Source organism: Colius striatus, chromosome 7 (genome assembly GCF_028858725.1).
Source record: "Colius striatus isolate bColStr4 chromosome 7, bColStr4.1.hap1, whole genome shotgun sequence".
In the NCBI taxonomy this organism is placed as follows: domain Eukaryota; kingdom Metazoa; phylum Chordata; class Aves; order Coliiformes; family Coliidae; genus Colius; species Colius striatus.
The window spans coordinates 11,571,585-11,594,802 of record NC_084765.1 but is presented as its reverse complement, the minus strand read 5'-3'; the positions used below and the strand labels follow the sequence as shown (position 1 = coordinate 11,594,802).

The 23,218-nt window shown below is 41.1% G+C and overlaps 1 protein-coding gene across 1 annotated transcript in view; it reads right to left on the bottom strand.

Annotated features, from left to right (window-relative positions):
- The window catches only part of DENND2B (DENN domain containing 2B), a 166,285-nt gene that overhangs the window by 122,391 nt on the left and 20,676 nt on the right, over positions 1-23,218 (bottom strand). Inside the window, exon 2 of the mRNA XM_061999277.1 lies at positions 6,336-6,424. The gene's annotated coding sequence lies outside the window, so the exon portion shown is untranslated. The remainder of the gene's footprint in view (positions 1-6,335; positions 6,425-23,218) is intronic.

The window sequence follows — 23,218 nt, the reverse complement described above, 5'->3', positions numbered from 1 at the left end:
TGAAAATTTTATTGAGGTGGAGAAAGAGTAATGAGGCCATTTATTCAGGACTTCAGAACACCACACAGCCTGACCAGAGCAGCCGTTGACTGACACCTGAAATCTAAGGATAAATGGCCACTTTGCCATCTGTCTGCCCTATGCAGAATGGGAATTGGGTGTATTTTCTAGAAAATTCATGGGAACTTTTAGCATAACTCCACTTGCTTCATATCTTCTACTGTCTAAGGATCTGGCCATACTTTTAGAACAAGTAGGTATGCCCATGTTATCAGAGCCATCAGTGCCACAGGCACAGGAACTGTGCTGGGGTCTGCTGACAAGGTGCTGCAGCTGATGACCTCAGGCTGCCTCTTGGCTGCCTAGGTCTGCCAGATGGTCATAAATCCCCAGGAATTATTCTGTGCTATTGTAGTACACAGCACTGAGTCATGTTTACATTTGTTTTCTACTGTCCATGCATGTCAGCCAATAGTAAATAAAACACAGCAGGGACCTTAGCTCTTGATGTGTCTCGGCAGAAAACTGGATAACGTCTCCACAGGAGAGAAAAGCAGAACTTAATGCAAATGCCAAATTTGACAGTATATTATACTATTCCATTGAGACTGGCACAGAACAGATTATAACCTGCTGATTGAGTCCCCTGTACGACTAGTTTGTATAGAAGCCCTCTCGTCTCCACACAAAGAGCTCCAGACACGTGGACATGAAGTGTGCATTTCTAAAGGCAACCTACTGTCATGTGCTGCTGCTAATAAAAAAGCATTAGAAAAGGCATATGTGCTCTTAGGTCTTCATACACCCCAAAAAGCCAATCTGCTGCCCCAAGCATGAGTGTGGCAGGATCAGTACAATGGTGAAATCCAGTCTTTAGCAAAGTGGAGCAGCTCTAAGCCAGAGCATCAGCTGATGACACAAAGCATGTCCATTGTCTGAAACTGGAGGGTTTTTTCACTCTTCTCTCTGAAACCAACTTGACACTTCTCCAAAAACCAAAACCAGCATGAGCCACTTAAAATTCTTTTTAGGCAGGTTTCTGAAGACTGAGTTGCAGTATGTCCCCTTTTCCTGCAACCACATGCCAGGAAACCCCTGGGGAGCTCTCTCAGTAACAGGCTGAGTTGTTCAGGTTCTCGCCTCCCCAGCACAGGTTTGAACATGTTGAAAACACAGTGGCATGAAGATGGTTTTGTCTTCTACAAATCTTTTGGATAAACAGGATTGTTCTCTACATCAGAGGTTTTTCTTTGTAACTTTAGTCAATACTTTCTTGGCTTGCCACTCTTGACAACTCAGTCATAAAACTCTCCCTAGAATACAGCACACAAATTAATTAATAAGCTACCAGCTATTCTCCTTTTAAACCTAATAATAGAAGATCTGCATGGGTCTATGAAAGACTGAAACATGGGAATGCAAATTGTGCAGCTGCAAATGTTTCCCTTGTGCTGCAGCTCTCAAATCACTTTTTGCTCGCTACCAAGAAGGCATGAAATAGCCTTGCATTCATTAGGTATTGGACTGTAAAAATTGTCTGACTGCCCTCAGCATGTCCATAATGTGATTAATGCTTAGTGATGCCTTTTAACTTTCAAGCATGCTTTAAAGAGGGGAGGGATGTTCTGGTCATAAACCAACAGGCTCAGCTGGACCAGGGACGTGGATAATTTGACAGCTTGTATCCTTTGGATGCCAACTGCACAAGGAATGCCAAATTGCACTCTTGCCATTGGCAGATGTTTTAGTCTCTGATTCATCTTCTTGTCATCAAATTGCAACAGAATTGGGGGAAAAAAAGGGTTCAAGGTGGCAGCATTACCTCCAACAGGACAGGGAAATGGGACTCGCTTGAACAGTCTCAGTCACTTCGGCACCAAGAGGGCAGAGAGGATTAATGCTACATGAGGCTTGAACTCAGAATAAGAGCTGGCACTGGAGAAAAGCCAACTGTGCAACACTCCTTCAGCTACTTAGAGGACTCTGTTGTTATCACGTGAAACTGAGGAACAACTGGAAGGCTCTGTTCAAACAGCGCTCAAAATGAAAGCAGTTTGCAAAGTCTGATGAATGAACAAGAGCAGCACTGGACTCTTCCAGGTCTGCCTACAGCTTTTACCTTCAGGAGACTTTGCCTCTACCAGGAATAGATTCATTTGTAGTCTGAAAAATATTTTTTAAAGCCTCTCAAGCTTTCAAGAGAAAGAAGTCTAAATCCCAGACCGGAAGCCTTAATTATAATGGATCTGTGTGAAAGTTACCAGATCTCTCTCTCCTCTGATCAGGGCTGTGCCAAGAGTCTGCTTTGTGTCACACTAGCAACTGTGTTAAGTTCAGCAAAGTAACTGGGTCAAAGATGCAAATGCAGAGCACAGATTACTGATTAGCATTAATGATAGCCTGCACTGCAGAGCAGAATGACAATACAATCATTTCAAAGTTCCTGTTGTAATAAAAATTCACATCCAGTGTCAGCTGCTGAGAATAAATTCTTTTACACCTCAGAAAGTCACTCGGAGCCATCACGATCAGAAAACAGTAGATGAGAGGAAACAACTGCGAGAAGTAGTTGTTCACACTGCTGGAATTGAAACTAACTAACAGAAAATAAGGAAAGATTTGAGCATCCTCAGGAGCAGCTCTTCTAAAAAATGCAGCACTGTTGTTTTCAATCAGTGATTTCCATCTGTTGTGAGCATAAGGTTACAAACGGAGAATACTGATCTCATGTTTAAGAATTTAAAGGTGCATGTGCCCACAACTGTAACACCTGGTACCCTGAAGATCACCCAGCCCTCAAAGAAAAGAGTTGAACTGGAAATAAGTACAGTTTGGTTTATTTTTCCCTAGTATCTCATGCACTTTTTCAAAGAAGAAAAACAGAAGGGACTGAAGTTATTTCAAGACAGGAGTGAAGGCAGAATCAAGTATTGCAGGATACAGACAAAGTCAGTCCCAGGCTTCCAGTTAGCCTCAGCCCATTTGCAAACAAAACAGAGTAATTCCAAGTAGTAAAGACAAATATGTCAACATAGAAATTAACCTCAAACTCACTGCAACTGACAACAGGGAAACGTATACTGTCAACCTACGTATAGAGGGAATATCAGTAATTACACAAAAAATGATCTTATGTAAGATAAAATGAGCAATTAAAACATTGCAACTCAGAATATAAAAATTACTCATTAGATAAGGAGAGAGAAGAAAAACATATTTCTATCATGCCCTTTCACTTTCCTTCTAAGTGCAACAAGACAGGACATGACTAATCCTATCCAAAAACCCACCTTAATCTCTCTAGAAAACTCATAGCCACTGACACTCCACAGACAGAATGTGAGCATACAGTCACCAGCAGCAACACGGTGTGAGTAGTGGTTCTGAATTTGAAAACCGTAATTATAAAGTGGCAGGGGTTGGAAGGGACCTCTAGAGATCATCTAATCCAACTCCCCTGCTAAAGCAGATCCATCTCGATCAGGTCACTTAGGAACACATTCAGGTGGGTTTTGAAATTCTCCATAGAAGGAGAGTCCACACACTCCCTGGGCAGCCTGTGCCAAGGCTTTGTCACTTACAGTAAAGAAGTTGTTCCTAATGTTTAAGTGGAACTTTTTGTGTTCCAGCTTTTATCCATTACTGCTTGCCTTGTCACTGGACACTACAGAAAAAAGTGTTGCCTCATCCTCTTGAGATACACCTCTTAAATACTTGTATTTAAATGTATTTAGCACTTGTATTAATGAGGTCCTCCTTCGGTCTCCTCTCCTCTCGGCTCAACATTCCCAGGTCCCATAGCCTTTCCTAATAAGAAAGATGCTCCAGAAAAGATGACCTTTGTCTATCTCAGACATTTCAGGGCTGACAGCATTTTCCCACAAATGAGCCTTAAACTTGGGTACTCATCACAGTGTTCCTTCTTAGGGAGAGAATCTTTTGAATCAACACAGCAGCTCTACAGGTATTTAATTTCTAGTCAAGAATGGGATTTTTTATTATACTGCTCCCAACCAAAAAAGAAAATTCTTCTTTTTTCCAATCACTTAACTGGGTTTCTAATTGATTTTCACTCACAGCAGTATTTTATTTATACAATCAAGCTGGTCAAATCTGGTAGGCAAGAGGGGGACACAAAGTGTTTGATCAGTTGTCTGCAGATGACAGCTGTCAGTTCTGTATCCATGGTGTAGACAGATTACCTGCTCCAGAGCTGCCTGCTTCTCTCTCATGAGTGCTCTACTGGCAGATCACACCAAGGACAGTGTTTTCCCCCTAAACTCTTCCTCCCTGAAGCACAGCCAATACTACTCTTTAAGGAAGGAACAATTTGCACACACACAAACTCTTAAACAACAATCAGTTATGAGGAGGGGAGGTGGGATAGAAGGATCCAATTTCCATTCACTGCACTTTCCCTCTTTAAGATGATTTTAGGAGAAAGTAGAAATAAGCATCACCATTATCTCCAGCCTGTGTTAACTAAAGGCCAGCAGTGTCTGGCATTGTTTAGGGGAATACAAAAGACCTTCTGTTTGTAAAGTTCAAGAAAGCAAGCAGAGAGCCTGTGGCCTGGTCCTGCAGTCAAAGCCCTGAAACAGAGGCTGAGAAATTCTCAGGCAGGGGCTGATCTAAAGCCCTTTGAAGTTGACAGGAAAAACTCTCATGGGCTCCGGCAAGATTTGGATCATGCCTGAAATGCACATAAGGGAGCAAAGCAGCAATAAAAGCAGAAACAAGCATCTGCTAGAGGGAAGTTTAAACAACACAGAGGTGACCTAATCTTTACATCATAATTATCAGTACGGTGTATTTTTGTGATGTTCGAGGAAGCAGGGTTATATCCATTTTCTAAGTATTTTCATTAGGACATAGCAGTTGTACACTAATTATTAGGTATTTTTCTGCTTAAAATTCTATGCATGCTATCCTAGTGTTGTGTTAAATATAGCATTTAACAAACACCTCTGAAGAAAGAGGGAAAAAAAACCTCTTTCAAATTGCTGAAATTATTAGCTTTCTGCTTTCTTCCCCTCCTACAATACCCCAAAAAGGCTGGTTTAAAGCTATGAAAAACTGAAAAACAGTCCAAGCTGAAAACCTTATTAAGAACAATGCTGTCAGCATCATCTATTCATAAGTGGCAGTTTGAGACAGAGTCCAACCCAGAAGAAACTCTTTAGCAGCACATTCTACAAACAATTGCTAAAGGTTCCAAATCCTCTACTTAATTACAGTTCAGTTAATTTTCCCATTAAAGATAACTATAAGAGCATCCAAGAAGAAATATCTTCTGAATTCTGTAACACTTCCATAGTTATTTTCTTGCATATAGGAGTAACTATTGCAGTGGTTTAAAGTTTGGTGTTGCCTAGGTTCTAAACGATATTTTCTGGGAATTAATTTATTTAAAACTTTTTTTTTTAAGCACTTCTTGCAGTCTTTGCACAGGATTCAACAAAGAGCCAAAGTATGTCTTTTCCTCCCCCCCCAAAATGCAGGATGTTTCCTCTTTCCCTGGCTAATAGAATCCAACTGTTGCCGCGTGACATCATTCCCCAGAGCTCGAGAATCCAACCTTGCTCAGACACACTGCTGGGAGTAAACACCACAGAAAAAAAACAACTCACCAAACTTTAAAATGGGAGGAAATAATATTTAAAAGTCAAATTTTGTTACCTGAAATTTGGAGCATTTCCCTTTCCACTCCATTCTCAGAACCGTATTTCCCAGACAAAACTGTCTTATTATCTGAGGCAATCACAAAACCGGTTGTTTAGCGTCTAATACCTGCTGTGCTTCCCACAACTCCTTCATATGACCTTTCGCAGCACTGATTCCAGCTAAAATGATTGCAGAGAACACACAGACTGGCCAGGCCAGTTGTCATGGAGATCTCTCTCTCTTTTCATACCGGCGCGCGCATACGCGCACACACACACACAGATTTAAACAATTCTGGGAGGCATCCACAAAACAGCATGCCTTTTCATCAGCTAAGTTTTTGAAGCATTCCACCCCTCCTCCAAGCCCTCCCTAGGGTCAGCCCAGGAAGCTGAGCTCTGCTCCTGAATCGATTCTTGAAATCAGAGATATTGCCTTTTAAAAAAAGAAAACCACGGCAGAACTTGTACTTTTTTCCTCCGCAGGAAGGAAAAGAGAGATGCTTGCTTGCCAAAGCTTTGAACTAAAAGTAAATCTATTGCATTCAAACCTGCAGGCTATTTGTCTTCGCCCGACTTGTTATGAATTTAGTATCTGAAAGCACTAAGGCTTTGTTGAAATACAATCATGCAGATTACAAGAAATGCTGCTGGCATGGCCTGACTGCTTACCTTGCTGTTCTCCCAGTACCCAGCCAGTGACTTAATTAGTCCAGGTATTCACCATGGTCACGCAGGACTCCCTGTATTCTTTCATGTTTCTGTAATTAAGAAAAAAAAAATGCGCAGATCAGGAACACACAACTTGAACAAACAGAAAAAATCCCTCAGCTAAACAAGAGAAAACAGATACATTTGGAAGTTTTATCATAACGACTATGAGCTTACATGACTTTTACCCAAAGCTCACCATCTCCTAGTGAAAGGAGGAACACAGCTCAATGACGTTTGCGAACACAAGAACTGATTAATTTACCATATTCACTGGCACCATGGTTGCAAAACATAACTTATTCCAAACATAAAGACACACAATATTTTTTCCTTGACAAAACAATTCTAAATTAATCCCCAGCAATGTCATACTGGAAAATGTGGACTGATAAATCAAGAGAATAGAAAATATTTTAAAAACAAAACAAAAAACAACCAAGAAAAGCAAAATAACGTTTAGTAAGGAAATTCACTAAAAGTGTTTGGACCTGGAAGAACAGCACTATATGCCCAAAGATTTTACACTTTGAGAAGCAGCTTGAAGACTTACTCTTTAGATGATTTAATCAGAGTCAGTCATTCAAAGTTTTAAAACTTCATAAAAGACCCTGAAGGGCCTGCAATGCCTCTGCTTTCTGCGGGCAGCGGTACAAGCAGCAGTCCCTCTAGCGGGTGCAGACCTGCAGAGCTGAGTAGGCCACACCACAGAGGAAATCAGCTGCTCCTTCCACTATCAATCCCTTATTATGCTCTTACAGTATTCCATCCCTCCATTAAAGACTTAAAATACAATTAGCATATGCAACCCTTTATATGTTATTCAGGGAGCTGAACACGAGAAAATGTTTATGTGTGTTGCATAACCAACACAGCTCGGTTTATACATGTGGAAATACAAAAGAGTTCCAACATATTACTTTCCTGGTTGCATTTGTAACACGATAGCAAAAGTGGGATTAAAAAAACCTAGACAGTGAGATTGCCACAATATTTTACGGGAAAACATGTCTTTCCATATAGCAATTATAAGATATAATCTATACTGGAGCATATTATTGACTATACTTCTGAAAACTACATTTCAAGAGTGGTTGAGCTCCCAGTGGATTGTACACTTAAACCAGCTCTTGCTGTCATTAACACCACCCAAAGGCATATATACGAGGCATATTCTACAGTTATCAAATTGCATGCACACTATTCACAGGTAGATGAACATAAAGACAGCTACTTCAGTTGTCAAGAATCTAGAAGCTGCTGCAATGGCATCACACAAAATAGTTTCTGAAGGTGTGAAAACACCACATGCTAAGCTTGTAAGTTCACACTAAGTTTCCTTAAGAATGCACCAGGAAACCCTGCAGAACCACAGAAGGCAAATGTAAAAATATATGGTTTTGTCTTGAGAAGTTCCTTTTGGTGTAGGACCGAGTTAAACTCATTGCATGCTGCAAGTGGGCACAGTTTCAGCAATGTAACTGGGGAAAGAGGTAACCTCTCCCAAGAAAGGAATGTTTTACCCTACATCACGGCAGAGGGAGTGCTCAGATATGGAAGTAATCAGACAGGTGAAATGCCTGATCAGTTTGATTTTCTAAAGACCCCATTACTGGTAGAATGGGAGTATGTACCAATCATCTGCATAACATCCCAGTCCAGAGTTTAATCACGAGACCCTATAACACTTCATTAGGTGACCACATCTGGTCAGGTTCTCAGGGGAATATACAAGCTAGCATTTATCAACAACTGCAAATCTGCATTGCATTACATATACACCAAGTTACAGTTGAAAGTTCCAAACAAAACAAATCGAGTTGTCAAAACATATTATGCATGCATAAATATATAGGTACAAAGCACAGCGGTAAAACTATGGCCCAAGCTTTGGTCTTGGGCAGGTGACTACTGCAGATGACCTCAGACAAGCAGACATTTCTGTCCTAAGCCTCATAAGTACACTTCTAATCAATTCCTTGCCAAAAGGTGAAATATATTTCTCAGGTTGACGCTGGTGGAACAAGAATCACTCCCACATTTTGTTTTATTCTCACTGGGCTTTTCCATGAGCATATCGACACCTCAGAAGAAAATTTAGGATCGGGACAGAGTTTGGGATCATAAACAAAGGGCATGATGAAAAGTTGATATTACATTAATTACGGTGTCATGGCTACACCACGATCAAAATCACTAGCGTATGTGTCCTCATCCCCTGCTGGAGACAGACAATCCATTACTCACTCATGACTGATGTTTAGTTTCTTATTTCCGATACACTTCCTATTTCTGACTGATTCAACACACTCCTTCCTACGCTTTGTGGTCACAAGCAGAGGAGGCAAGAAGCCACGTGATGCACACAGGAGCAGACATGCACTGAAAAAGATGAGTGTGCAGTGAGACAGTCCTCACCCGGGCACACCTGACATCTCTGTCCTTCAGGCTGGATAGGAAAATACAAGCTGCTGTCTCCATAAGCTGCATGGTCTGACATTCTTTACTGAACACTTTCCAAATCAAGTAGCCATCAGCAACAACAGGAGAGGAAACAAAAATCAGACTTGCTCATACACAACTCAATAAATTTCCTCCTTTCCAGCATCAACTTTTGGATTTAAAAAGACAAAACCAGATGAGTTAAAGACTAAGTTGCCACAAGCAGACGTTTCTGTCCTAAGCCTCCTAATCAGTTTCTTGCCAAAAGGTGAAATGTTTTTCTCAGATCAGTCCCAGTGGAACCAGCACAGCACAAGCACAGCACGTTTGTGCACAGCAGCACAAATTTCTGTTAGGTCTAAACAGAGATTAATCACTGCACCAAATTCAGTAACATTTTCCTTTGCACTTCTTAAATAAAACTAAGTTCCATGTAAAAATACCCTTGTAAAATGATTTTTTTCCCCTCCTCAAACAACTTCTTGTGCTTCAGAAGAGCCTCTGCCCCTTTCAAATACAAGATGATCACCTAATTTCTCTTGCTCTTGTGTCATCTCTACATCACAGTTACTGACTGTGACAAGAATGTATCAGTTTAAACTTAGATAAATTTAAGATTCAATAGCAAAAAGTGAAGCCTGAGTACCCTGTCCCAGTACGTTTTTAACTCAAGACTATAGAAAGGCAAGTGCCTGCAGCTCCTGCTGACCTCACAGGGAGAGGCAGAGAACTAGGCAGCAGCACTTCCTCATCACCAGGCAGTGACTTGCAGAGGTATGGAAATAAGGGCAAAGTCCCCAGCCAGCTCATAGTATAAAGGGTCTACGCACTACAAAAACTGTGCTCTTTGTGCTTTAATTAGAGACCCAGCACTCAACACTGTTGCACAGGGCATATTGTGACTACCAGGTGGGACAAGACAATGACAGGCAGGACAGGAGTCAGCATACTCTTTGAAGAAGTGCCATGAGTTCTTTGAATTAACAGTTGACAGCAGAGACATTTATTGTTAAAACTCCAACAGAACAGCATACAGGCACAGCAATAAAACAAGTGGCACAAAACAACACCTCAGACCCTGAAAGCATCATTCTACTAAAGTGAATAAAACTTCCACTGACTTCAGTTGCATATTAACTTCAACTTTGTCTCACTGCATCATGTTTTGCTAGGGCAGTAGTATCACAGTAAGCAGTACAAAAGTGTATCACAGCCTTGCAAACAACCCCCAACGTATCAGCTCCCTGGCTGCAATGGGACTGCACAGGTGTAGGTCAGCTATGAATTTCTTTTCTTCCCCCATTTCAGCATCAGATCTGTTACCCATAGTATTTCCACAACACTCTCTTCTAGCAGGAGAATTAAAAATTTTCAAGTCTTCTTTAATAGTCCAATGAGGATCATGATTGAAGCAGAGTCCTGATTTCACTAACTCAGAAAAAAAAGAACATAGACACACACACATACTATATATCTATATAGGAAATGACTAATCATAGCTGTGCACACTTTGAGATGTTGCCAATCCCTTTATGACCTTATATCTCATTTCAGTTTGAACTCATTCTGCAGATGAAGGCCTGACACACTTGCACATGACCCTGACATCCAAACTGGTTGCAAGACAGCAATTTGCAGAAGTTGCTAAGCAATTCAATGAAACTAAGAGGGTATCTGTACCTGTGGGGGTCACGACATGAACCTGACACATGCAACTCCTGTGCAAACACTCACTCGGAAATAAAGTGGCTTAACATTGTAACTATTATTGTTTTAGGCCCTGATTCAGCAAAGCACTTAAACATTGACTTCAAAGGAACTTAAAAATATGCCAAACATGTGCTACAACATTTTACCAAAGTGGTGCTTAAGTAACATTGTATATTTCAAAAAAAGGAGATGGAAAAAGTTTTATTGGGCAATTAAATCCTTAAGATGTTTGGTGATATAAGCAGGACACACTCCCCATGCTAAGCCTACTAATGAAGTTGAAAATCTGCTGAGCAATAAGCTGAATAACTCCTTAATAAAACAACTTTAAACCTGCACAGCATAGAATTAACTCATGTAAATGCCTGGTTTGAGAATTATCCATACCTATGGTCTGACTCATGACAGGAGACACATATTACAGTTCACTCTGCTAGGAAAGCCAAACAAGCCATACAAGCTGGCTCTGGGCCCAGGCAGCCAATTCTGCCAGCCCTCAACATCCCACTGCTTCAAACTGTCAGATGGCCTCAGGCCAAGGCACAAGCCAAGCCACAAGGATAACCAAAAGGTGGGAATCTCATGTAAGTAAGTCCTTCTGCTCCTTAACTCTCCAGAGCCAGCCCTGTCTGCAACCCATCTGCACTCCCGTCAACACCCTTCCCATGCTGTGCTGTATCTCAGGCATGCCTGAAAAGGAACCATAGGAAACTGTAGGACCAAAACTGGTGGAAAGGGAAGCCCCCAAGGGAGAGCTGTTTGTTCTGCCTGGTCAAAGCAATGAAATTTTGGCTTTTATAGCATTAGTCTCTTCCTAAGCTTTATTTTTTTTTTCACTGCATATATCTCCATCAAGTGTGAATTTGTGTCCCAAAAAGAGGGGCAAATGAGACAAGCAGGCTTCCTCTGAGAACTAGCCATATCAGGAGAGATGTCAATGAGTTGCTTGAAATTCCACAGGAACTCTTATTTGACCCTACATGAAAGCAAGGTCTCTCACTTTGTCTTATTTCACTACCATTCCATTAAAGTAAAAGCCAAAGGACAAGTTTCTGTTGCCTTCATTCACAGTACACATCCCGCGACACAAGATGCTCTACATGAGACTAGAAGGCAATTTAAAAATCAAATCCCTTCTCACCCGAGGCTGCAATGCAAGCAAGACTCACACGAGTATAAATCTGAGATGACTAAGTCTTGTCTGTATCTGAGCAAGTGCTGCAAAGCTTTGACTTAATGGGAACAGAGGAGTAGAATCCTTCTCAGTGCACATAAATGACTGGAATATAAATCCTTTAAGCCAAATTCCCACCTGAAGAAGCACTTTTCCAATTGTTGTCAAGGTAGGCCTTCCTTATTTGCATTCAGGTAGTGAGAAAAATAAGATGCCACTGGGGAGCATCCCAATTGTTACATTGGCTATAGAGAGTTAATGAAGGGAAGAGGATCTCTTAGCAAAGCAATAGACATGAGGACAGGTATATTCAATAACACAGTGCTGATTTCTGTAGAAAAATATGAGTGGTGGTTGGATTTTTTGCATTTTTTCTCCCATTGAAAAAGAACTCCTAATTTAAACTAAAAAGGAAGATAAGAAGGTCTAAGGCTGAGCATCCAGTATGATGTCACCTTGTTTATATGAGAAAAATCACAACCAATAGCACTGTGCATTCTTTGAACTTCTAAACAAATAAATAAATAAATGATGACAACATGTTTTGTGATTCCTTTTGATCATCAACTATGAAAGCTCACAGGAAGTTTATGCAATCTGCTCTGACTGGATAGATCTTATCTTCCAAAGCCTATTAGCCAAGAGACTCCAAGAAAGTATCAGTCTGATGTTCCTTCGGACAAAAAGTAATGACTTAACCAAGTGCTAACTTCTGCAGTTGTCTTCCCTGATTTAAATCATGACTTGAACCTCCAAGCTGGCCTGGAGACCCTGTGAACTATCGGTAACATGCTGGGGGGATGCCTATGAGCTCTGCTTAGCATCTCTGACAAGAAAGGGTACTGCAAGCAGCAACGCAGCAGTATTCCAATCACCTACACCCCATTGAAATCAAAGCCAGTAACTGCATGTGTTTTCCTAGGCATGTAACAAGTTTGTCTTTCATATTGTCATAATCACCACAGCAGGCAGATTTTTCAAGCCACAGACAATAAAACTATTTTCTTCTGTATTTTGGATGGAGCAGATAAACAAAACGTTGCTTTAAATATGTACAGCTTCTTTCATTCATGGCCCTCAGCATGCTTTACAAAGTCAAGTAGATGTCACTCTTGCGCGACTGCTTGGAAAACAAGAGTTCAGTGGCTTTGTGTGTGAGGCTGTTCAGTGGGCCATCAGAAACAATGACTGTCTTCGGAGCACCAGGCCTAGCTGCCTCCCCTGAGATCACAGTTAGGACCTGGAAGGCAGTTGAAGTCAGTGGAACTCCAAGACATAGCAGAACTTTTTTTTTTTTTCCTAGAAAACAATTTTGGCACGGGAAACAGCTAAAAGTAAGCTTCCTTCTAGCTGGTTTCCAGTGCCATGGAGGAAATGAAAGTCAGTGACAGTAGAGTGACTAGGAGAAGCTTGCATAAAACAAAAGAAATCTAAAACCCAACCAGGCAGACAGTTCAAAAACATTTTATGAACTCTGTGTTTGTTCCTAAGTACCTCGGTGCTTCCTGGGTTTTGCAATGGAGTGTGGTACAGAGTTGCCTAAATAAGCCACAACCAACTCCAGAACTGGGAGCAGCACAGCCTCAGCAACACAAGGCAGTGCTTGAGCTAGTGCAGCTGTATTTTTTCAGGATGGGGGTCATGCCTCTAACACAGTTCCCCACTGCTCTGTAAGGCCATGCAGACCTCCAGGAGCCAGCTCCAGGGCTCTCTGTGCTGACCTTCATTGTGTGACAAAAACGCGCCCTGAGCAACATACTGCAAACCACGGAGGAAGGCAGTCCCAGCTCCAGATGAATGCCTTAAAAGCAAGGTCATTCCTCCTCCTTCGATTCTGTGTGCTCTTCCAAACAGAACTGGAGAAAGCCTCTGAAAACAGTCCCATATTCAAGGGAGGATTTCCCCGACACCGTCTATTAGGCTGCTGGGAAATCACACACCTACCTGTCTCCTCTTCCCCACTAAAACAGCAGATGCTATTACTTAAGAAAAAAAAGTACAGTTTGCTTTACTCTCATCAAAACAGATAGTTCAGAGATAAGATTTTGTCTCCTGCCATGAAAAACCCTAATTTCTTCTTTTAATTAAAGTATTTCACATTTCTGAGACAAAAGTAAAGCAAGAATTGGCCTTTTTTTTTTACATCAAACTGAAAAGGGCAGAACTTGGGAAAGTCCCAGTGTTTTCCTTCCAAGTCTGGGAAAACTATAGAGCTTCTATAGGCCAGGTCATTGTTATAGATATTTTTTCTTTAAAACACTGGATAAGTTCCATGTAGTCACATGATGTTCCCTATTACTATGTACATTGCTTTAAGGGGATAGACAACTCACTCCCTGGAACTGCTGCTGCTTGCTGTTCATACTACAAAAATGGTGAAATGCCACAACACAGACTGAGCCATTTAGCACACAAAGACCACACACCAGAAAGTTTTCAAAAGACTTTGCTGCCAGTGAAGAAGTGTTAGCAAAAGGGCTGCTAACTCCTAACCTGGCCTGCAACAGTACCAGTACTGAACGCTACACTGATGTCTCCATCTAAATACCACAGTAGGACAAGACTTCTAAAGGCACTGAGCATTCTCAGTTAATCACACAGAGTTATGCCAAGATTTAAACATGTATCTTGGGTGTATGTATGCTCACTGCAAACACAAGTTAGTGCCTACTATGCTGGAAGCAGTTTATGGAAAGTCTGAACCATAAGATTCAAATCATTAGGAGCATGCATCATGACTTGCTTTGGGGAAAATTCCCCATTCAAGAACAGACATGCTGATTATGACTCCAGTTTTCTAATTTCCTGATGTGTGAAAGTCCCATTAGTAAACATGAGAGCTCTGTGTTTACTGAAAGCATAGAGCAACACTCTCACTTTGCCAGAAAGAATTGAATGGGCTTTTTTTTGTGCTTATGTATAGGGTTGAAATTCTCTGTGCTGCTTCCTGAACAGTGTGGAAGGACCTAACAAGGAGTCAGAAGAATCAAACATTGTTCTTGGTCTTGTCCGGTTACATGACCCTGGATAGCTTTCCTCACATAGTAACACAATACCTGTTTGGCCTTCTGAAGTACAGAGAAACTAGAAGCAAACGGGATTGGGACAATGCAGTAAATTGCAATCTCATTGTAAACTTAAAATTATATGTATCTTCAACCACATTCTACAATTGTGCACACTAATCAACCTCCAAGGCTGTTTCCAGCTTCTTAACCTGATTCACATCCACACATGTTGATAATCTTCCAGTCTGAAAAAGGACAAACATGATTACGATTTCTTTGTCATTCCTATCACTGAAATGAGAAACTCTCCTCCCAATTTACACACTCCCAGAGTACAACAAATGCAAATGCAGTCCTGAGCCAGTGAAAGACTTAGACCCTGATTTTTGCTGCCTGTGTATGACAAAGTCAGAACTTGGCACAATTTTTCTTAGATAGATTGTGTATGTGGTCACACTCTAAAATAGTAGCTACTTGCACTGCAAGATTTTTATAAATAACCAACCCAAACTATGCTGTGGGGCATTTTAAAATTTCTTTAAAAATTTCTTTTTAAAATTCTTAATTTTTTTTTAAAATTCAGTTGTGTTCAAAATAAGCTGCACTGCATCTGTCTTGCAAGAACCTCCATATTGGTTAAAAATTCCATACAAAGTCTCATGTTTTATCACTAGTTTCATCTCTGATTTACCAGGGTGTGACCTGGAGCAAATCTTACCAATGCTAATACACCACCTCCTCTACAGTGGCTCCCAAGTCTAACTCACATGGCTTGCAACACAACTGTAAAATGAAACAAGTTCTTGCAACCTCAGTTCCTAGACATCTAAGACACCAGCAAACCAGCTGGTTACCACAATGTAAGAGAAGATCTTTGTAAAGCACAGTGCCATTTTACATCCATTTGCAACAGCACTTCGATACTTTAAGAAATACAATCCTCCCCTACAATTAAGCATGGGCCACAGGTAACAGAAACAGCTTTCTGCTTTCTCTTTTGGTTTCCTTATCTTTAAGGGGCTAATAGTAACTGAATCTATCAGAAATACAGTTAGAATACATTTCTTAAACTTCCTAAGTTGGAAAAAGACTGCTGGAAGGAAAGCATTACTGTGTTAAGAAACAGGCTGACTATACCACTACAAAGTCCATTTAGAAGACTGTGTTAATATAATCCTCAGAAACATTTTCACTGTTTTAAAATCACAAGCTGGGCTAGGGAATGGAAAAGAAATATCATGCACCATCATTCATGCACAGAGAATGAGAGTCAACTGCTTGAAGGCTGTCTCCTGGATGAAAGAGCAAGCCCATTAACAGGAGAAGGTGATAAAAATCCCCATATGCAGCACAGAGCACCTCTAAAGCCAAAACAACAACAGGCATTTGAGGTGGAGAGTGGAGCAGACCGCTATGACTCATAGGCTATAAGTCTAGTCAGTAAAAAATCTGGCAGAAGTGTGCTGTTTGACTATGTCTGTAGATTCCCAAGAGATTTATAGCTGCTCATTAAATCATCTGTCCCTGTTAAAACCAAAGAAACTGTATATGTTTCACTGGATTTTACATCTGCTAGAAAGACCCATTAACCACTAATATAGAGTTTTTTCTATTGGGTGAGCCATTCAAAAGACTGCAAGACATTACTTGTAACTGGAAGTAAAATCTACACAAGGGACAGACTACTGGGTGACTTGAAACCTACTGCATCAGGTTGGGTCTCCCTCACTGGCATCTCTGTCTGTCTGGCTAATCCTTAAAGACAAATGGCTCTTTCAAGTGACAAACAGTTTCTGCAAAGGAGAAGAAAGGAAACAAGTACCTTCTACAGATGAAAGTTCTACAGAGAAAACAGTCATATCTTCAGGAAAACGACCGCTGTGGCTTGAGGCAGGTTTCATAGGCTGTGATGACACAGAGGCATACACTGGTGCAACAGGACCTGTCAAACTGCGAGTAGCAGGCAGTAGTATTGGCCAATTAACTTCCTTCACACAAAAGGTGCTAAGGTCAGGAGCTGTAGGGAAAACACCAGCAGCCCTGCAGCTTCATCTCAAAATCCAAGAGAAAAGGAAAAGGAGCCATGCATAGCCCCGCTCCACACACAAACACTGCTGCTTGAGTGCTGGTTAGTTCTCAGAAAAATGAGAGAGAAGGATGGATAGGGCTATCATTTCAATCCACCCTGTTTAGCTAAGCAAGTTATTTTGTTTTCTCAGAATGCTCCTTGGAGCATTTCCACTCCTACCCTTGACACATATTATCCATTGAAAAAAAAAAGTGCACAAAGAAAGAACTTTCTTTCTCCCATCTCCCCTCAGTCTCACTTTATTGCTCTTTTTTCACCCTTGGGCACATCCACAGCTTAGGTCTCCAAGATATCCATCTCTCAATGTTAATGTACAAAGATGTTATTAAATAAAAGCCATTTGCTGAGGCATACATAGGTTGAATGTTCTGAATTCCCCAAAGGCAGGAAAGTCTTACACATTTTAAATTAATCCCTTAAAAAAATAAAGAAAAATCCAGGCACGTTTGCCGAACATCTGAAAACACAGAAATGCCATATCCATGCCTACTTCAGTGCTGACACTGTAAGAGAGACATACTTTAAGAAACACAGAAAATGCCCTTCTGGGTCAGACCAGCAGTTCATCTAGATTCTGCCTTCAAAAGCTAGTCAGGGCAAGCCCAGAAACTGAGCCTCTTTCTGGCTGTTTTCCTTTGTCTGTCTGAGACTGCAGGTCATGGGTAAGCAGAGTTGGAAAATAGTGAGATTTGCAAAACGTTGCTAACAGTGCATTTGTTACTCTTGCTGTACCAATGAAATCCCATAAATTTGTAAAGTGAAACATGACAGAAAGTCATGTCTGAACTGCCATTCTTAGCTGAAGAGTCAGCAATTTGGGGATTTTGAGAACACAATCATAAAATGCAGACCCACATCAGCTCACGCCCAAAGCCTGTGAGGGAGGGAGCAAGAGATCCAAGCACCTCCATGCCCATGGGTGCAGCTGTGTCAGCTTTGCCAGCAGGCACCGGATGGGGGGGAGCAGAAAGGATAGGTTGTTCAGCATATTTCTCTTTTATGTTTTTGAATTGCTGCCTTGTAAAACCCAATTTGCTAAAAAACATGACAAGATAATGGTAGGTCCTGCTAAATCTGCACAGTTATGCTATGCCAAAGTGATTTCTGGAATAATTCATGGGCACTCTCAAAACACAAACACAGTGCTGTACAGCTCTGCAAGGTTGTTTACACTGTACATTTATTTTTGCCAAAGAAGACAAAATGTCAGCCCTTGTTTTTTCCCTTTCTTAATTCTGCATTGAAATGTCTTCACTTTAGTACACCAAAATAAATACCGAAGGAACAAAGATGCAGGATGAATCGGATCTCCCAGCAATCTGTATGAAAACTTGAGTCAGCATAGCTATGCTCAATAGATTGCAGTCAATACCTATCCTATAGCTGCACAGACCCCAAACGTCACCAGCTTCCTACTCTTCATGCCAACTAGTTTTCTGGGATGTCAATTGGTCATTGACATATTGAGTCTGATTTAGTGCTTTCCCCCTTAAAAAAATACTATGGGGGGGCAAGCGGGAGGGCACGAGAATATATCGTTATGGTAATATTCATATCCAGCAGAGTAATACCAAATGTCAGCCCATCTGGGGATACACATCATGAAGGCTTTGGACTAGTCACATGTAACAAGTCTCAAATGGTGGAATGGAAAAATCAAGAGCATTATTCAATCCTGAATATTCATATCTTTTGATTTGGCTCTCCCTTAATAGGAGGCAGCTATGCTAGTTAGCATAACTTTCTTGCTCCATGTCAACTTTGTCCTCAGAGATGCAGACAGCAACATAACTCACCATCAGTGAACTTAGAGCGAATGTCAATCTGTGCCAACACACTCCAGATCAACACTACTGTATCGGTGGATGTCACCCACTCACCCAAACACCTCCTCCTCAGTGATACAGCCACCTAAGAAGTCTTTTCTTCTAATCAATAGAGTTTTCCACTGCTAGGAAGGAGGAGTGATGGTTATATTTTGCAAGCACAGGAAGCACACAGATACTGCTGTCCACTCTCACCAGAGGAAACATTGTATGAAAACAGTTGTGAGAACTACAGCAGCCTTTCAGACCAGCATGAAACCTGAGTCAGCCCTTAGACAAGCTGCTGAAGTCAATGCTTAGCTTTCAAGCACATGCTCAAGTATTTGGCTGAGCTGGGATCGTTTTCAAGTGTGGGATGCAGAATCCCACTCAATGGTTGCTCCAATGACAGGCTACAAAAGTATTCTTGATATACAATAATGCAGTAATTTATGGGGGAGCGTTCTCTCTTAACCAGAACCTCAGACTCATCTGTTCTTCACAAGGAAGTGTTTCTTAAGGAAACACAGAACAGCTGCCAGCTGCAATAGGAAATAGCTTACACCGATTCAAAGTATTTCTGAAACCCCACAAATTCTGATCCACAAGGGAAAAAGCCCAACAAAACAAAAACCCACACAAAACCAAAAAACACTAGTAACAAGAAGAAAAACCCAAGAGAATTCGGTAGCCTTTATTCTGCATCTTTGCCGAGAAGTAAGGATCTTTATTTTCTCTTTCAGACCATCCTGTTATTCACACAGTGAATTACAGACCTAACCAATTCTATAAATATTGTTCCCTGAACTCATGGTTTAAGTTTAGGTCAAATAAAGATCATTCACATGTAAAGCATGACTCTTATCTGGCAAAGTAAAGCCATTCTGATTCCCAACAATGTCACATTTAGTGTATTTTAACTGTCCTGATCTTCTGCTTCTTTTCCTCAAAATTTTTGAATGGTAGGTGTTAGAAGAAAAAGATTCTGCAATCTTCAGTTAGAAAGAAAGGTCACCTGAAGGCAAGCTCACAGCCAGGAGGCAGGCACTGCCATCCCCATTCTCACACAGCTTGTGCTGCCCACCCGCAAATGCGCATCTCATCAGGGCAGGTGTAGGCTGTTGCTGGTTGGCAAGAGTTTGGCCTGAATAAGACCTTCGAACACTAAGTTTCAGTTTTAACACAGTACCACCAACCTACCAAAAAGTTACATTAAAGTCTTAATGCCTCAGTGCAGGATTATAACACTTGTCTGTCTAATTCATAGATTATTCTGAAAAGAAAAGTTATTAATAAATGAGATTGCTACTGTTTGTGGATGACTAATACTCTTCTGATGGCCATGAAGCTGTAACTACTACCTGCACACTGTGACCATTGACGAAACAACTAGTGCCTGTAAAAGTTTTTTAAAACAAAACAAAAACATTAGGCAATACAAGGTTAACCTTGTAACTTTAAGGTAATGCTAAGTAAACTGTGCTAGCTCTCTACAAAGGTACAGCATCTACCAAGGAGAGTCTGCTTCATTAAGTGGGTAGTACTTAGTTTTCAAGTCACAGTTCATGCCTACAACTAGCTAGTATCCATTTGCACTTGCTAATCGGGTGTTGAAATGACTGACAAGAAACTCTGTCCACAGACACTTGAAGACAAAGTTCCTGTCATTAATGTGTCCACAAAAACACAAACACCATACCAGCTGCTGGGCTCCAAAGCTGACACAGAGCATACAGCCATTTAAACATAGACAGTACCCTGCTAATCTGCCCAACTTTACAGCTGTAACCATGCAGTCAAACAACAGGCTACCTGAAAACCACACGGCAGTGTGACTAGCTAGACTCCACTCATTTGGTTATCATTGATGCAAAGACCTTCTTCCTGCATGCCTTATTGGCTGAATCAGCAGGCAAGTTGCTATGAAATTTTAAATCCTGAAAGGGTTTTTTTGAGGCAAAGAGTTGGGGGAGAGTTCGACAAAGGTGGGTTTGGGTTTTTTTTCTTTTAAGCAGCTCAATTCTGTCAACATTTTTGCATTCTAGCAAGTAAAACAGGCATTGAAAGGTCAAGGACCAATCAAACCTTCAAGAGTCTGAAAATTAAACCTCAAAACACCTTGTTCCCAATTCAAAACCTTGGAAACAAATTAGACAAGTCTCATCTGAGTGGTTGGCAGGAAAAACAAAAAAAAGAGACACAATGCACAATCATATCTGATTTCCTACAAAGCTCTGCTCTGAAAAGCAGGTGTGGAAGGAGGGGAGGAGTCCCTGGGTAACAAACAGCCCTGGTCCAACACACCTGCTCACCTTCATTGCAGACTTCAGCAGTTACTGGAACAGGAGCAAAATGGAGAGTATGGTCATAAAGCTGTATGAGCATCCTGATGCAGGAGATAGCTTCCAGCTTGAGTTAGTACCTTACTTTTAATTGAAGACAAAAGCAGTAGGAGATTCTCTCTGAAAGTTATTAATTTCCTCCTTTTTTTTCCCCCTCCTTCTAGAGAAAGTACTCTTTAGACAAACTTCATACAGTATGCAATCCTCCAGCTTGGAAAATTTTGCCTGGTACTAAACTCAAAAGCAAAAGAAAAAAAAAATATAGAAATTTTTTATGTCTTTCCTTGTCTTGCCAAGGCCCCCAGCTTCCATTCTCAGGAGTTTACTGAAATATTTGTTTATTCACACAGAGCTGGAATTCCAGACTGCCAGGTTCTCTTCTAGCAAGATCTTTGGCTGTGTTAAGAGGTAGTAGCAATACTAAATATACTTCCAATGACATCGGTCACAAAGAAACTGTGCTGTAAATAACAGTTATGCAAAGGTGTGGGTTTGATAGTCTCTTCTAGGTACTCATTTGCATTAAGATATCACTTCCACCCCAAGACAAGGCACCAGCCCCTTTCTATGCAGTGAAAGCAACTGCTTTAACTGTGTCTACCACTACATGTAGACATGATTTTCTCCTGTTGTACATATCAATTCTCTTGGTGAGAGGCTGAGTCTCATCTCTGGCTCTCCCTCCAACACCACACCAGCAAGCAGAGAGCGAGACAAGAAACTCTTATTACTGGGTTTAAGTACTTCAGTGCCTTGAGACAGGTCCTAGAGATCTGTGAGATGACCTAAACAAACCACAATATTTTAGGTATAAATAAAGATTGAACTTCTATTAGATTTACAGATTTCAAGTCTTTGTTTCCAAGCTTTCTCGTGTAGCTATAAAAGCCAGAGAGAATCAAGATTTCTAATAATTACTGAACTCCAGGAACTTAAGCTTTAAAAGAAGGTAGAAAAAACCCAAACTAAGAGTAAAAAAAATCCAACATTAAAATTAGTAGATTTGTCAAGGGCAAGAAAGAAAAGTTGGGTTTTTTTCTCTTGCATTTATCACCCACCATCTCCCACACAATCACACTGTGTAAGAGCACACAGTGAAAAAAAACACTCCTGGCTCGCACTTCAGCTCTCACTTAACCACTGCAATTGTATACAGAGCAAACAAGAACTGCTTCACTTGCTAGAAAAACACAGCAGCATGCAGACCACAACATGGCAGCCCTTATAGGATGCATAACCATGAAGAAGAGGGAAAACAAATCAACCAGACTGGAATCTGAATCCTGGAAGGCCAGACCAGCACACCCTGACCCACTTGTCTGGAATGCTACATTTAGTGACACAAGCGGGACATGTGATGAGTGTTTGTAGTTTCAATGATAGCTTTCTCTCCCCATGTGAAAGCTGACAACTTCTTGCAGGATGCCACCACCATTTGTGGGCATGACACAGGCACAGTCTCCCTGGGGAAATAGGGAGTCAGTCTGTGACAAATCCAACATTCTGACAACGTCTTACCTACTGAAGGTCAACTATTCCCTGCCCTACACCTGTTGTATTTGAGAAACTGGAGGAATTCATACCCCAAAAATGGCACTTCTGAAGATGAGAAACAAGAACAACTTAGAAGGATCCACCAACCCAGGGCAAGAGGTTTGACATAATCAAAACTTTCTAGTACCTTCTTGGAGCAAACAACAGCATATTCATCTGCACATCAGGCATTTTTTTAATGAGGTTATGATGTTTGAGAACATCTTCCCATTCATCAGCTCTACTTGTAACCCTCTCCTAGCCATTCCTGCAATTGTTTCCACATGAATCATCATGTATTGCCTACACTTCAGCTTCACTCACAAAATATATCCATGTTGACTGCAAAAAACACACACTACCAAACACCCTTCTTCCAGATCAAACAGAAAGTAAGCAAGCTGCTGTGTGCTCCTGATCAGGACTTTCACAAAATAAACACATAGGAACCTCACATGCAGTAACTGCATCCCAGTCTGCAGGGAACACCTGTGTACAACTCGTAATCCTGAAGAACCAGGGCGTGTTTTATGTCCCCTTCTGTAGTGTGGGGCAGATGGCAGCTCTGTGGAAGCACACTGCTGAGGCACAGATCAGCCTAGGAATATCTCCCCTTGGATGTGTAGCTCCTTCCAAATTGTCTCATAATTGCACCAGCCTTGTGCACACATGTTCATTGCCTGAACTGTAGGTGGGAGACACACCTGGCACCAGCTCTGTGCAAACCTTGTAAGGCTTAAT